General features: G+C 39.9%; 1 pseudogene; it reads left to right on the top strand.

Annotated features, from left to right (window-relative positions):
* LOC133249150 (nucleosome assembly protein 1-like 1) overlaps positions 1 to 12,267 on the top strand; it is a 36,831-nt pseudogene extending 24,564 nt beyond the window's left edge.
* The last annotated feature ends 3,681 nt before the right edge of the window (positions 12,268 to 15,948 follow it).

Here is a 15,948-nt window from a genome sequence, read left to right on the forward strand (position 1 = left end):
AGGGAGCTCTGCTCCAAGGATTAATGAAAGTGAAAGTCATTTAGTCGTGTCCGACTCTTGAGACCACATGGACTGTAGCCCGCCAGTCTCCTCTGTCCATGGGATTCTCCAGGCAAGAATACTGGAGTGGGTTGCCATTTCCTTCTCCAGGGAATCCTCCCAATCCAGGAATCAAACCCAAGTCTCCTGCATTGCAGGCAGATTCTTTACTGACTGAGCTATGAGGGAAGCCCACCCCAAGGATTAAGTGGGCTACAGTTTTATAGTCAAAGGGGAGGGAAAGAGACAGCCTTCTTCAAGTAGACATAGTCTTGAGTCTTGTACATCACTAGCTTCTTCATATCAGGCAGGAGAGTGTCTGACCCTATGAGGTCAAACTAGGATTATCATATTAGTAGAAGAGTGGTAACATTTTTCTTTCACCTAATGGCCTGGGGCATATCTCATACTTTTATTTATGGCTTTAGAGTTAAGCAAGTCTGCTTAATTCCACCTTCCAAAAGCTTGAGTAATCATTAACTTACAGTGGTCTCCCAAAGTTTCCTAAGTTTCCCTCTCTATCTGTAGTTCCCTACTGGGACTTCTACAACTACCTGTATAACTATCCTATTCTATCCCTATCAGTAGCACACAAGCAACTCTCATTCTCTTCTCTGTTCTTTCAACTTAAGCTGCTCTCAAGGCAGGTTCTATAATGAATTGTTGCTGTGCAGCAATGATTGTAATGTTATTAATTTAAATTCCATGAAGTGGTAAGTCACAATTTATTTAACTATTCCCCACTTGTTGGACATTTAGATTGCTTTCAATATTTGCTTTTATAATTAGTTACTGTAAAGCATATCTTTATGCCTAAAAGTTTTTCTGTATTTAGGAAAATATGACATTCCTCCTTAATTTTCCAGTTTTTAATACCACTAGCTTATTAATACGTTTTACACATTTATGCTGTTTACTTCTTAGCCTGAATATAGAATAATGACATTAACCTCCCCCACCCCTCCTTTTTTCCCCCCTCTGCTTAGTTTTCTTTGAACTTCTAGCTAGGTTTGAAGAATTTCCTTCCACTTCCTTCCTCTGTAAAGTGACTGTGAATTCCACTTTTCACACTTTCATTGCCATTTCCTCTCCATGTAGACCTCCCTCCTAGAGAGAAGTCTGGCCCCAGCCTTGGATCTGTACTCATTTCTTTCTAGACCTATCACACAGCAGTCATCCTTGAACAATCCAGAGTTCTGAATCTGATGACCTACGCTTTCTTGGTTTACTCTTTTATTTTGCTGGAGTGCATCCCCCAGTAGCATCTGGAGCAAGGGTAAAAAGAAGATAAACATTTTGATACTATGCATGCCTAAATATATCTAAGTTAAAAATTTGTTTTCTAATTCTGAATTTTGACAACAATTATCCATTGTCTTCTAGCATCCATTGTTGCTGAGAAATTTAATACTGTTTAATTTCCAATTTTTTGTATGTGATCTTCCTTTGAAAGCTTCTAGAATCATATCTCGTTGCATTCTGAAATTTCAAGTTCATATGTACTTGAGTTGCTATTTTAAAAATTTATTATAATGGGCACTCAATGTGGTCTTTTTTTCCTTAAAAAATGAGATATAATTGACACATAACATTATATTAGTTATATTAAGTATACAACATAAGGATTCCATATCTCTATAGTCAATATACTCTTAAACTGGAGACTTGGGCTTTATTTCTGGTAAATGTTCTTGTGCTGTTTTCTTGATAATTTTGTTCCATTTAACTCTTGGTTAAATGTTGAACTTCCTGGCTTAACCTTTTAATTTTCTTATATTTTTTACTTCACCCTCATTTTTAATTTGCAAAAGCTCCTTTTGTTTTCTAATGTTTCTTCCTTCTCCGTGTCATTTCCTTTGCTCTCTCCCTTTCCTTCCTTCCTTCCTGAGAGAATTTCAGTCTTATTTCAGGAATACAAAATCTTAGCGTCTTGAGAATGTTAATTTACTTTTTTGAAATGTTTGGCTACCTCTGCATTATCTGTTCCTCTGGGTTTTTCTTTACCCGCTCTGGGTTTATTTGTTTTGGTCTCTGTCTGTACTGTTGGAAACTTTCCTCAAAGATCTGGTGATCCTTGGATGTTTGTTCAGATTTTCAAATGAATGGCTGCAAAGCTGACTGGAAGCTCTGTGTGAGTGGGTAGGTTTTGTCATTTTGTGGGCTTATTTTTAGATTAAAGAGGTAGCCAGCAAGCTTGTGGGTGAGGGTGTGGTCCCCCAAATGTCAGTGTGTAGGTACTTTCTCTGTAGCAAGTTAGTTTATCAAGAAAAAGTGCCTTTAATCCGCAGGGAAGGATAAGGCTGGCTGTTGGCAGCTGTAGCACAGAGTGAGGTAAGAGGACTGGGGAATCTCAGTTCAGAATGCAGACTTTCATTTTCATTAAATCCTCACCTCTGCCCTCTTCCCGCCTGTTGCTCCCCAGAAAGCCTCCGCCCCCCCGACCCCCCGCCCCCGACCCAGAAAGTACTGTGGGCGTGGGGGAGGGGTGGTCCTGATTGACAGAGTGAGGCTTGTAGCGCTAAAACTTTTTCAGTCTTTTCAGACACCACTCACTGCTTTCAGTGCCCTATTCCTACCACTACCTTCCAGGGTACTACAGGTTTCAATCTTTCCTGAGGTAGTCTTGCTTCTTGAGAGTATTCTTCAAAATTCTGCTGACCATTCCACCTGCTTTTTGTCTTCCTATATTGGGGTTTGGGGATACAAATATTTCCTAGTTTTATTGAAGATGAGGTTTATATTTCTGGTTTTTCTTTTTTGGCCCCACTGCGTGGCTTGCGGGAACTTAGTGCCCCCATCAAAGACTGACACTAGGGCCTCTGCAGTGAAAGCAGAGTCCCAGCCACTGGACCGCCAGGGAGTTCTCTGTAGGAGATTTTCAAAAGAAGAGGTTAGAAAGGTCAATGATCAGCCATCTTAATCCTGGGAATTGTGGAGGTGACTTCCAAGACGTTGCTTTGATCATGACTGTTCAGATTTTCCTGAGAAACAAAAACAAAACAGAAAAACCAAAAAGAAATAGTTTTCTAAAAGCAGCTCTGTCTTCAGGTAATCTTTGTTCAGTGGTAGTGCCAAGCAGTGATATGCCTATCTATGCTGGTGCCTGAAACAAGAGTAATTTAGCAACATTGATCCTATCTTTAACATTGTGATATTTTGGGTTTTTTTATGGGAGTTTTTGCACCAGGTTTTATTTTTTAAATATTATATTAAATAATATTCATCCTGATTACTGAGTTTCTGGGCACCACTTAAATTTTACCCCCTAGAAGAGTGACTTACTTGCTCCACCTTAAATCCTGACCCCAGAGGAATATCACATTCTGCATCAGCTACCCTTGCCCCCATGTGTGTGTTTGCTCAGTCCCTCAGTCGTGTCTGACTCTTTGCGACCCCATGGAGGACCATAGCCCAGCAGGCTCCTCTGTCTATGGAATTTTTCCAGGCAAGAATACTGGGGTGGGTCACCATTTCCTACTCCAGGGGATCTTCCAGACCAGGGATCGAACCCGTGTCTCTTTCATCTCCTGCCTTGGCAGGTGGATTCTTTACCATTAGAGCCACCTGGGAAGCCCCACCCTCACCCCCATAAGCCACTACAAATAAACATACAATCCAAGCAAAAGTAGCCTATTCTTGTGCCATCTTTCAGCTTCAGGGCAGATTCCACAGTAACACTTACAGTCACTTTGTCTTTGTAAGAACACGTTCTCCTTGTAGGTACTCCTGAGTCTGTTTATAGCAAGTGTTGGTCTCTTTCTACAAAATACAGGATTGGGTCAAATTGACTTTCTCCCAGTATATTTGAGATGCCTGAGCTCTATTGACACATGTTGCAAAAAGGACAGGTGTGGCACTGCCATAATAATGAGTTCCACAGCTCTTCTTACTGAGATGAGGTGACATCAACAGAATCAGAAGCATTTCCTCTAACCTCTTGTGTTGATTTCTCTCCTAAAACCTTGAGATAAAGTAAAAGAAGTAAAAATTCTTTGAGTAGTTCTACACCTACTTTTACATACTGAAAAGGATCCTTCTTTGCTAATTGTAGGATTTTGGTTGGCTAAGTTGGGAATGGAGGATAAAGGTGTTTGGGCTGCTACAGGGAACTAGGATACAGTGAGAGTCACTTTTCTTTATTCTTTTGAGTTCTTGTTTTAACTAACTTTGGTGATGGAGGGGAGTCGTTTAGACCACTGTACATTGTCACAGTGAAGATCGGTCAGGTTGAAGGCATTCTTGCCCTTGTGCGATAATAGGAAATCTTAACTTTTTGGGGATGCTCTGTGTATAAGCGATAGAGGCACTATGGCTACATAAAGGCACAGTGGATATTTTACTTTATTTGCCATATCATACCATTGAGGAAGATCTGGAGGAGTGCTACTCAAAAGTCTCAGAGTGTGCACTGTGGACTGGAGTGAATTCTTGAGCTAGTATTATGGGTATGTAGCCAGATAATCATGGAAGTTGAGGACAAGCATTTATAAAGTTTTATGGCAATTTGACAGGATAATTTGTTTCATTTAATTATAAAAATACCAGCTTGCATTTTTGATGTCTTCGTTCTTTTTAAATTCACCTTCTAGTAATTAACTTTTATTTTATTTTACGAAAGTATTGAATTGGAAAGAGAAAACTTGGCTTTCATCACAGGTAGTTTGAAAAATCTGAATCTGGAGAGCATTTTGTGTGTGTGCGGTTTTTCTTTTTTTGTCATGCTGCGTGGCTTGCAGGATCTTAGTTCCCCAACCAGGGACTTAACCTGGGCCACGTCAGTGAAAGTGTGGAGTCCTAACCACTGGCCTGCTTGGGAATTCTCTGGAGAACGTGCTTGGGATTTAAGAGTCAGTTTTCATGACACTGGACTTGGGAATGAGTGGTCTCTTGGATATGACATCAAACACACGAGCAATAAAGGCAAAATAAACAAATGGGACTGGGTGATGGTGGTTTAGTTTCTAAGTTGTGTCCAATTTTGCGACCCCATGTACTGCAGCTTGCCAGGCTCCCCTGTCCATGGGGTTTCTCAGGCAAAAACACTGGGGTGGGTTACCATTTCCTTCTCCAAAACAAATGGGACTACTTCAGACTAAAACTTTTATGCCTCAAAGGACACAGTCAATGGAGTAAAAAGACAACTTTCTAAATGAAAGATAATATTTGTAAATCAAATATCTGACAAGTGGTTAATATTCAGACTCCATAAAGAACTCCTACAACTCAACAATAAAGAATCTCACTTGATTAAAAAATGGGCAAAGGGGACTTCCCTGGTAATCCAGTGGCTAGGACTCTTCACTCCCAATGCAGGAGGCCCAGGTTCGATCCCTGGTTAGGGACCTAGATCCCACATGCTGAAATGAAGATTAAAGATCCTGGGTGCCCCAACTAAGACCTGGCACAGCCAAATAAATAAATTAGTTATTTATTTAAAAATGGGTGAAGGATTTGAATAGACCTTTCTCCAAAGGTGATATAAAATAAGCAATACACACATGAAAAGATTCTCAACATCTCTAATCCAGGGAAATACAAATCAAAACAAGAGTAAGATATCACTTCACACCCACTAGGATGGCCATTATTAAAAAAAACAGAAAATAGGAATTCTCTGGCAGTTCAGTGGTTCTGCTTCCACTGAACTGAATCCCAGGCAGCATGGGATTCCTACCTGGTTAGGCAACTAGGATCCTGCAGGCTGAGGGATGTGGCAACCAAAAAAGCAAAACAGAAAACAAACAAACAAACTCCCCAGAAAGTAACAAGCATTAGGGAAGATGTGGAGAAATTTGAACACTGTGCTATTGGTGGGAATATAAAGTGTCGCAACTGTCATGGAAAACATAATGGTAGTTTCTCAAAAAATTAAAAATAGAACTACTGTATAATCCAGCAATCCAACTTCTGGATATATATTCAAAAGAATTGAAAACAGGATCTCCTAGAGATATTTACACACCTATGTTCACTGCACCATTATTTACAATAGTCAAGAGGTGGAAGCAAACTAAATATTTATCGACAGACGGACACATAAACAAAATGCGGTGGGTATGCTGCAGGAAAGAAAGTGGGGCACAAGAGGATGGTCAAGCCCTTGGGACCTCTGTCACATGCGGGTTCTTGGCTTTGAGAATAGAAAAGAATTCAAGATCGAACCATAGTAAAGTGAAAGAAAGTTTATTCAGGGAGATACACACTCCATCGATGCAGTGTGGCCATCTCAGAAAGCACCAGGTCATCAGTTTTTATAGAGGTGGGGAGGAGTATTCTAGCTATTTTAGGGAAGGGGTGGGGATTTCCAAGAACTGGGCCACCACCTACTATTTGACCTTTTATGGTGGCCTTGGAACTGTCATGGCACCTGTGGGTGTGTCATTTAGTATCCTGATGTGTTACAGTGAGTGTATACTGAGGCTCAGGGTCTAGTGGAAGTCGACTCGTCTGCCATCTTGGACTTAGTTGGTTCTAACCAGTTTATGTCATGTCCTCGGGTTCTGTCATTCTTTTAAAGGTTGTGCCTTGCTCCCTGCTGTCTCATATGCACAGTAAAATATTTAGCCTTAAAAAGGAAAGAAATCCTGTCGCATGCTACAACATGGGTGAAACTTGAGGAATTTGCTAGGTGAAATGTGCTAGTTGCAAAAAGACAAATATTGTATGATTCCACTTGAATGAGGTATCCAAAGTAGTCAAATTCATAGAAACAGAAGGTAGAATGGTGGTTATTAGAGGGTGAGGAGAAGAAAAGGGGAGTTGTTTAATCGGAATAGAGTTTCAGAATTGCAAGATGAAAAAGTTCTGGAGATCTCAACAATGTGAATAAACTTACTACTGAACTGCACTTTAAAAATGGATAAGATGGGAGGGAATTTCCTGGTGGTCCAGTAGTTAGGACTCTGTGCTTCCTTTGCAGGGGGGAAGAGTTTGATCCCTGGTCAGGAAACTCCCGTAGACGGAGGAGCCTGGTAGGCTGCAGTCCATGGCGTCACTAGGAGTCAGACATGACTGAGCGATTTCACTTTCACTTTTCACTTTTATGCACTGGAGAAGAAAATGGCAACCCACTCCAGTGTTCTTGCCTGGAGAATCCCAGGGATAGGGGAGCCTGGTGGGCTGCTGTCTATGGGGTCACACAGAGTCAGACACGACTGAAGCGACTTAGCAGCAGCAGCAGCAGGAAACTAGGATCTTGCATGCTGCATGGCTGGAAAAAAAAAAAAATAGAAAGCAGGGTAAGATGTTGAATACCATAATTGAAAAAAGAGAAAGAGAGAATCTAAGGGAAGTTGGCTCGTATTTTATCTCCTCTATATTAGTTGTATTGCTGCATAAAAAATTATCACAAACTTGTAGTTTAAAACAACACACATGGGTCAGGAGTCTTGTCTGAGTTTGCTGGGTCCTCTGGCCAAGGCCTTGATGCTTGACCAGAATTGATGCTTTTGAACTGTGGTGTTGGAGAAGACTATTGAGAGTCCTTTGGACTGCAAGGAGATCCAACCAGTCCATCCTAAAGGAAATCAGTCCTGAACATTCATTGGAAGGACTGATGCTGAAGCTGAAACTTCAGTACTTTGGCCACCTGATGTGAAGAACTGAACTCATTTGAAAAGACCCTGATGCTGGGAAAGATGGAAGGCGGGAGGAGAAGGGGACGACAGAGGATGAGATGGTTGGATGGCATCACTGACTCGATGGACATGAGTTTGAGTAAGCTCTGGGAGTTGGTAATGGACAGGGAAGCCTGGCGTGCTGCAGTCCATGGGACTGCAAAGAGTTGGACAGGACTGAGCGACTGAACTGAACTGGTCAAGGCCTTAGCAGGCTGAAATCTAGGTGTTGTGCATTTGCCAAAGCAGCAGACCCAGGAGACACAGGTTTGATCCCTGGATTGGGGAGATACCATGGAAGAGGGCATGGCAACCCACTCCAGTATTCTTGCCTGGAGAATCCCATGGACAGAGGAGCCTGGCAGGCCACAGTTCATAAGGTCACAAAGAGTCACACACACACACACCAAATATAATCTTTTTGTTGGTTTAACCAAAAGGCCACAGATTAGTCATCTAATAGCAGGAATAATACTCTGTCATATTCACTGGGTCCACACTCAAGGGGAGGGGACTATACACAAGGCATACACATCAGAGGGCAGGAATCTGCAGTCATCTCCCCTTTGTTGAAAGTCAGCAAATATCTTTCAAGATTTGTGGTGTTAAATAACCTTAAGTGGGGAAAAAAAATTATGTGGTGATTTTTTTTTTTTTTTGTAGCAAAGAACTCTTGTTTTACTTCTGGTGGGGAGTGTAGTTGATTTACAATATTATATAAATTTCAGGTGTAAAACAATGATTCACAATTCTTAAATAATATACTCTTATAGTTATAAAATATTGACTATATTCCCTGTGCTAATATAGCAAATAATTTCTCACATACAAAAAATTTATGTTTTTTCTCAACTCAAAACAATAACATATACTTATATTCTTCTAAGACTATTTCTTTTGCTCCCAGAAGTCATAAATTTATGTATTTTAGGTTTGGTTTAAAGTACCAACTATATAAGGAAAATCCACCTCCAATGTTCCTTATAGTTGCAATGTGCCCTGGGAAATGATACAATTTCAATATGATAGAAATAATAGTAAAGTTTAAGTATGTGAGTAGGAACTCTTAAAACTATTTCTTTATTGGAAATTTTAAAGAAGTAAAAATTTAATGCTACAAAAGGCAATATTGTAAAACAAAATGTATGACTTTCATAGCATATATGTTTTGTCACATTATATAAGAGAAACCTATAATATAATAATAATAGTAATAGCCAGGTAACAAAATAATAGGTTAGAAAGAGTATTGGCTTTTTAATAAAAAGATATATTTTGAGATATCATTCACATTACCATAAAATTCACCCATTCCAAATGTACAATGGTTTTACTATAATCACAGAACTGTTTAACCATCACAGTAATCTTAAGTTCGGAACATTTTTGTATTCTGGAAAAGAAATTCCTTATGCAGTAGCAGTCACTCCCTATTCCACCCTAACCTAGAAAAAGTCCTATAAACCACTAATCTACATTCTGTCTCTTATTCTAAACTTTATTTATAAATTAAATCATAACATGTGGCCTTTTATGCCTGGCTTCTTTCATTTAGCATAATGTTTTCAAGGTTCATCTGTGTTGGAGCATGAATTAATATTTCATTTCTTTTTATGGGCAAATTTTGTGATTCCATTGTATGGCTGTACCATATTTTATCTATCCATTCTTCAATTTTGGACGTTGGGTTGTTTCCACTTTTTGTCTGTTACGAATAATGTTGCTACCAATCTTCATGCACGTGTTTTTGAGAGGATGGATTGTTTTTATTTCTCTAGGGTGCATTCCTGGGAGTAGAACAGCTGGATCATGTGGTAAGTCTGTTTAACTTTTTGAGGAACTGCTTGCCTGTTTTCCAAAGCAGCTGCCTATTGCACATTTTCAATGGCAATGCATGCTGGTTTCAATTTCTCTGAATCCTTGTCAACACTTATTACTGTCCATCTTTTTTATTATAAGCATTTCAGTGGGTGTGAAGGTTATTGATTTTAAAGTTAATTGGAATAGTATATTCAAAATGCAAATATAACCACTCTCTTTTAATGGTCCTAATTTTTTTCAGAATTCCAAAAGCATAATATAACAGAGGAAGTCTTCCATGTTACTAGCCCTAACTCCCATCTTTAGCCTCACATTCTGCCACTTCCCTTCATTGCAATTTATACTCTGGTGATACTGAATTGCATGGAGTTTTCTACATGCACTTTGCTACTTCTAACCTCTGAAACTGTTTCTGCTTTTCTCTCTGCCTAGATTTCTGACCCCCACCCCCCACCTTTTTTGCCTAATTTTTATTCATGCTTTAAGACTCTACCCAGGGCCTTCCCTGCTGGTCTGGTGGTTAAGAATCCTCCTTGCAGTGCAAGAGATATTGGTTCCATCCTGGTCTGGGAAGATCTCACATGCTGCAGAGCAACTAAGCCCATGTGCCACAACTACTGAGCTCACATGCAGCACCAAAAGCCTTGGGCCTAGAGCCTGTGCTTTGCAAGAAGAGAAGTCACAGCTATGAGAAGCCAGCACACCACAACAAAGAGTAGTCCCCACTTGCCACAACTAGAGAAAGCCTGAGTGCAGCAATGTAGACCCAGCACAGCCAAAAAATAAATAAATCTTAAAAAAAAAAACTCTACTGAGATATTCATTTCTCATGGAGCTCTTTTCTAAATTCCCAAGTGTTATTATCATTTTTATTTTCTACTAGGTATTAGTTTGTAAATACAACAACATTATGAGGCAGGAGCTATATCCTAATTTTATGCATAAGGAAGCTGTCCCTTAGAGAGAGAGAGAGAGATTAGTAACTTGCCAAAAATTCACACCATAAGGGAGTGGTGTGAATTAAATCCCCTTCCTCTGTACTCTCATAGCAGCTTCTGCACACATGGGTTCTTTATCTCATTACATTATTTCCTTATATATCTTCATCCAATCATTCATTCATGTAACTATTCATTCCTCAAATATTTATTTATAGTTTACCATATATCAGGTATTGTGGCAGGTGCTAGTGACATAATATTGACAAGAGAGATCCCATATGGGACCTCATTAAACTTAAGTCTGTCGGGGTATATAAATGATTTAACTCATGGATGTATTGGAGAAGGTAATGGCAACCCACTCCAGTACTCTTGCCTGGAAAATCCCATGGATGGAGGAGCCTAGTAGGCTGCAGTCCATGGGGTCACAAAGACTTGGACATGACTGAGCGATTTGACTTTCACTTTTCACTTTCATGCATTGGAGAAGGAAATGGCAACCCACTCCAGTGTTCTTGCCTGGAGAATCCCAGGGATGGTGGAGCCTGGTGGGCTGCCGTCTATGGGGTCGCCCAGAGTCGGACATGACTGGCATGACTTAGCAGCAGCAGCAGCAGCATGAATGTATGTTATGGTAGCAAATAGCAGAGGGAACTAATCAGTAGTTTAAAAGCCCGTTAAAAATGATTTTGAAAGTGATAAAGCTAAGAATGACTGGATATTAATGAAGTAAATATCTCATGATGTTTGGCTTTGAGGTGACAGGTAGCATGCCATGTTACATTAGTTCTCTCTTAACAAGAGATATCTTAACAAGATACAAGTTAAATGTGTCCAGATAGAAGCCAAATTCTGTGAGAGGAAATTTATGATCTTGAAGGAAAGTATGCTGTTCTCTATCAGCCTCTATCTGATAAGCCATTTGAGATCATTTATGAACCTACATAAGAAGACTGAATGGAAACCAGATGAGGAAGATGAAATTTTGGAGGGGCTAAAAGTAAAGGCCAAGATTGAAGATGAGAAAAAGGATAAAGAGAAAGAGGACCTCAAGGGAATTCCTGAATTTTGGTTGACTGTTTTTTAAGTGTTGATTTGCTCAGTGGTATGTTTCAGAAAAATGATAAACCTACGCTGAAGCACTCGCAAGGTACTCAAGTAAAGTCCTTAGGTACAGGCCAGCCTATGTATTTTGTCTTCAAATTTCACTTTGAACCCAGTGAATATTTCACAAGTGAAGTGTTGACTAAGACACATAATATGAGGTCATAACCAGATGACTCGGATCCCTTTTCTTTTGATGGACCAGAAATTATGGGTTATACAAGATGCCACGTAGACTGGAAAAAAGGAAAGAATTGTCATTTTGAAAACCACTAAGAAGCAGAAACAAGGGACTTGGGTCTGTTTGTACTGTAACTAAAACAGATTCTAATATTCTTTCTTTAATTTGTTTGTCCCTCCTGAAGTTCCTGAGAGTGGAGATCTGATGCTGCTGCTGAAGCTATTCTTCCTGCACACCTTAAACGTCATCATTTTTTACATGAATATATAATCCCAAGATCAGTATTATACTTGACTGGAGAAGTTACTGAAGAAGACCATGATTATGATAAAACAGTAGAGAAGAAGATGAGGAAAGGGGAGAAGAAGGAGATAAGGAAAATGATCCAGATATGACTCAAAGAAGGATCAAAACCCAACCAAGAGCAAGCTGCTGTAGCAGGATGCACGTGGCCCTAGGGATAACCTACACTGGTCTACCCTCTGCTTCCTTGGAAAGGAGGAATTTACATAATTTGAAAAGCCTATTCTAAGGGTTTTGTTTGTTTTTTGGCTTGATTTTGTTTTTGCAGACTAAAATAAAATATCAAATTAAAAAATTTTATTTCACAGTTTCTGTGGTCAGGAATTTGGAAGTGACTTAATCGTGTAGTTGTGGCTCAGCGTCACTCATGAAGTTACATCAAGATATTGGCTGGGGTTGCAGTCATCTGGAGGCTCGCTAAAGTTTGACTGGAGGATCTGCTCCCCACATGGCTCACTCATATGGCTGTTGGCAGAAGGCCTCAGTTCCCCATTATTATGCATGAGTCTCTCCATGGGGCTGCTTGAGTATCTTTGAAATATGGCAACTTCCCCAAAAGAGAGCAACGAGGCCGCAGTGCCTAATGACCTAGTCTTAGAAGCCATGCAAAAATCACTTCTACCACTTTCTACTCATTAGAAGTGAGTCACTAAGTCTACTCTGTATTTAAGGGGAGAAGTATGCTTCAACTTTTTATCAGGATGAGTGTCAAAGATCTTGTAGACATATTTTAACACTACCAAACATATTCAGGGAGGTGACAAAAAATAAAATTCAGCATGGCTAGAATTAGAGTAAAAGAGGAGGGTAATGACTGATGAAAAGGCCTTGTGAGTAATGACATTAGAAAAATTAGCTGGAGCCAGATTCCTTATTGCCTATTAATCTTAGTGATTTAGATTTTATTTTAAGGGCAGTGGGAAGCTATTGAAAAGTTTTCCTTTTTCAAAACTTTATTGAAATATAATTCATAAACCATGCAAATCACCTATTTAAAGTGTTCAACAAATGGCTTTTAGTATATTCACAGAATTGTACATTTCTTTCTACAATCAATTTTAGAATATTTCCATTACCCCAAAAAGAAAGGTTTAGTTGTTACTCTTACTCCCTGTCCCTAGGCAACCACCAATCTACTTTTTCTCTCTCTATATTTACCTATTCTGGCCTTTCATGCAAATGAATCATATAATACGCAGTACTTTGTGACTGGTTTCTTTTACTTATCATGTTTTCAAGATTCATTTATGTTGCACTATGTATCAATACTTTTTTTTTTTTTTTTTTAAGAAACATTTTATTTATTTACTTTCTGACTACACAGTGCAGTCAGTGTGGCTTGTGGGATCTCAATTCTGTGACCAGGGATTGAACCTGGGCCATGGCAGTATTATAATAAAAGCACCAAATCCTTACCATTAGTGTGTGCATGCGTGCTAAATTGCTTCAGTCATGTCCAACTCTTTGGGACGTTATGGACTGTAGCCTGCCAGTCTCTCCTCTGTCCATGGAATCTCCCGGCAAGAATACTGGAGTGGGTTGCCATGTCCTCCTCCAGGGGATGTTCCCAACCTAAGGATTAAACCCACATCTCCTGCATTAGCAGGCGGATTCTTTACCACTAGCACCCCTTGGGAAGCTCCCATTCCTTTTTATGGATGAATAATATTCCATTGCATAGATATACATTTTACCTATCAGCTGATAGACATTTGGCTTGTTTCTACTGTTTGGCTATTGTGAATAATGTTGCTGTAAACATTCATGTACAAGATTTTGTGTGGGCATATTTTCTGTATACTTAGGAGTAGATTTCTGGGTCATGTCATAACTATATGTTTAACTTTTTGAGGAACTGCCAGGCTGTTTTCCATTCAGCTGCACCATTTTACATTCCTACTAGCAATGTATGAGGATTCCAATTTCTTCACACCTTTGCCAACATATGCTGTTGTCCATCTTTTTGATAACCATCATCCTAGTGGGTGTGACAAGGCATTTCATTTTGTTTTCAATTTGTATTTTTGTTTTAAAACGTAGGTTTATTATTATTCAGGTATGAAAGGTCAACAGGTCAGATTGTCATTGAAAAGATAACTGTAATGCTCAGAGATCTCAAGAGGAGGGGGCAAGCCATGTCATGGCAGAAGGAGCCACCAAGTTCAGTCAGGCGAAGAGGGGAATGTAGGCAAGAACTTTTACTGTGATTTCTGTGAGAATGAACATGTGAGGTAGAGTAAGATTGGCTGCTGCTGCTGCTGCTAATTCGCTTCAGTCGTGTCCGACTCTGTGCGACCCCAGAGACGGAAGCGCACCAGGCTTCCCTGTCCCTGGGATTCTCCAGGCAAGAACACTGAAGTGGGTTGCCATTTCCTTCTTCAATGCATGAAAGTGAAAAGTGAAAGTGAAGTCGCTCAGTCGTGTCTGACTCAGCGACCCCATGGACTGCAGCCTACCAGGCTCCTCTGTCCATGGGATTTTCCAGGCAAAAGTACTGAAGTGGGGTGCCATTGCTTTCTCTGAAGATTGGCTAGGTGGATAATTTCCATAGGCCCCAGGGTAAAGGGGCTGCTCCTAGCTTGTCTGGTTCCTGGACTGAGACCTCCAGAGAAATAGTAGCCTGGAGTATAAGAACCTGATAAAGGAGATGATTGAGGGTTTAGGCTGTAGATTATTTAGTCTGCAGATGAAAGGCATGCCTTACTATCTATAAATATTGGCTAACCGCAGGAGGGGCAGTTCTTCAAGATCAGCAAGGCCCCAAAATGTCAAAAAAACAGAAACACATGGTTAATACAATTCTCTTGATAGTTAATGTTGTTGAGTACCTTTTCATATGTTTATTGGCCATTATGGGAGCAGTGTCTGCTCAGATTCTTTGACCATTTATTTTATTTTTAAAATTTTAAATATGCTGGGTTTTCATTGCTGCACGAGGGCTTTTCCTTGAGGTGCTCAGCTTTAGTTGCCCTGTGGCATGTGGGATCTTAGTTCCCCAACCAGGGATTGAACCTGAGTCCCCTGCATTGTAAGGCAGTTTCTTAACCACTGGACTAGCAGTGTAGTCCCCTTTGCCCATTTTAAAATTGAGTTATCTTTTTGTTATTGAGTTGCAATTGTATTTTGTACATTCTAGCTACAAGTCCTTTATCAGATATATGATTTGCAAAAAATGTCTCCTGTGGGTTTTTTTTTCCCCCTCACTTTTTTCATGATGTCATGAAGCACAAAAGGGAGAGTTCTAATTGGAAAGTGATCAAAGCAGATTTACATTTTAGAAAGAGTGCTCTGTGGTATGGCTAGTTGTATGTGGGTAAGCAAGACTGAGGAAGTGAAATCAGTTAGGAGTCAGTTGCAGTGATCAAAGAAAGAGATGAAGGTGCCTGGAAGAGAGCAGTAGTGCAAGACCAGAGAGAACTGGGGCTTATAGGAGCTGGAATGTCTGGGACTTGAAACTTTATCAATGAGAAGTACAAAGAATGCAATAAAGAGATAAAAATCACAAATGAAGTCCAGATATCTTTGGCTTTGTAAACTTTGGGACATATAATTAAACGAATACTAGAGATGGATTTTCCTCATTAGTTGCTACTTTAAACAAAATTGAAATACATAAATGTCTAACTTTTGGAACTGAAAGGAATACAATCTAAATGGAACAGGTTGTTGTTTAGATACTAAGATTGAAGGCAGGAGGAGAAGGGGGTGACAGAGGATGAGATGGTTAGATGGCATCACCAACTCAATGGACGTGAGTTTTAGCAAACTCCAGGAGAAGGTGATGGACAGGGAAGCCTGGCATGCTGCAGTCCATGGGGTCATAAAGAGTCAGATACGACTTAGCAACTGAATAACAATAAAGTTGTGTCTGACTCTTTTGTGACTCCATGGACTGTAGCCCTCCAGGCTCCTCTGTCCATGGGATTTCCCAGGCAAGAATACT

Source organism: Bos javanicus, chromosome 6 (genome assembly GCF_032452875.1).
Source record: "Bos javanicus breed banteng chromosome 6, ARS-OSU_banteng_1.0, whole genome shotgun sequence".
Lineage (NCBI taxonomy): Eukaryota > Metazoa > Chordata > Mammalia > Artiodactyla > Bovidae > Bos > Bos javanicus.